The sequence below is a fragment of the Arachis duranensis genome, chromosome 9 (genome assembly GCF_000817695.3).
Source record: "Arachis duranensis cultivar V14167 chromosome 9, aradu.V14167.gnm2.J7QH, whole genome shotgun sequence".
In the NCBI taxonomy this organism is placed as follows: domain Eukaryota; kingdom Viridiplantae; phylum Streptophyta; class Magnoliopsida; order Fabales; family Fabaceae; genus Arachis; species Arachis duranensis.
In genome coordinates, this window is record NC_029780.3 from 105501122 (window position 1) to 105502319 (window position 1198).

Here is a 1198-nt window from a genome sequence, read left to right on the forward strand (position 1 = left end):
CAGCAATTAGACTTTCTAACTCAGCAGCTAGCCGAATTCAAGGAAATACTACAGGAAACAAGAATGGCTAACAAGAATATGAAAGTACAGTTAAAGCAAATAGAAAAGCAACTGTCAAAACAAATAACAGAAGAATGCCAAGCAGTTTAATTAAGCAGTGGAAAAACATTAAATACCTCACTTCAAAGCAGCAGGAAGCCAATAAATGAACAAACGGCTACTCAAAATCCCTCTGAGGACAATCAGAGCCCAGAGAAGAATAAGGCTGGCGCTGAACGCCCAGACCATGCTCATTTCTGGCGTTCAACGCCAGAAACAAGCATGAATCTGGCGTTGAACGCCCAAGGGAAGCATAGTTCTGGCGTTCAGACGCCAGTAACAGATAAGGAGTTGGCGTCTAACGCCACTCCAGCTTCCACCCCTGGCATTCAAACGCCAGTGGGAGATCAGTCACTTACAAGTGCTGATAACAACCCTTCTAAAAAGGCTTCCCAACCCACTTCTACAGGTAATAAACCTGCAGCAATTAAGGTTGAGGAATACAAAGCCAAAATGCCTTATCCTCAAAAACTCCGCCAAGCGGAACAGGATAAGCAATTTGCCCGCTTTGATGACTATCTCAGGACTCTTGAAATAAAGATTCCGTTTGCAGAAGCACTTGAGCAAATACCCTCTTATGCTAAGTTCATGAAAGAGATCTTAAGTCATAAGAAGAATTGGAGGGAGACTAAAAAAGTTTACCTCACTGAAGAATGCAGTGCAGTCATTCTGAAAAGCTTACCTGAGAAGCTTAAAGATCCCGGGAGCTTCATGGTACCATGCACATTAGAGGGTAATTGCACCAAGCAAGCTCTGTGTGACCTTGGGGCAAGTATCAACCTAATACCTGCATCTATTATCACAAAGCTTGGTTTGACTGAAGAAGTCAAACCAATCCGGATATGTCTTCAACTTGCTGATGGCTCCATTAAATACCCATCAGGCGTGATTGAAGACATGATTGTCAAGGTTGGGCCATTTGCCTTTCCTACTGACTTTGTGGTGCTGGAAATGGAGGAGCACAAGAGTGCAACTCTCATTCTAGGAAGACCTTTCCTAGCAACTGGCCGAACCCTCATTGACGTCAGGGGAAGTAACCCTGAGAGTCAATGAGGAGGAGTTCAAGTTGAATGTTGTCAAAGCTATGCAACATCCACAC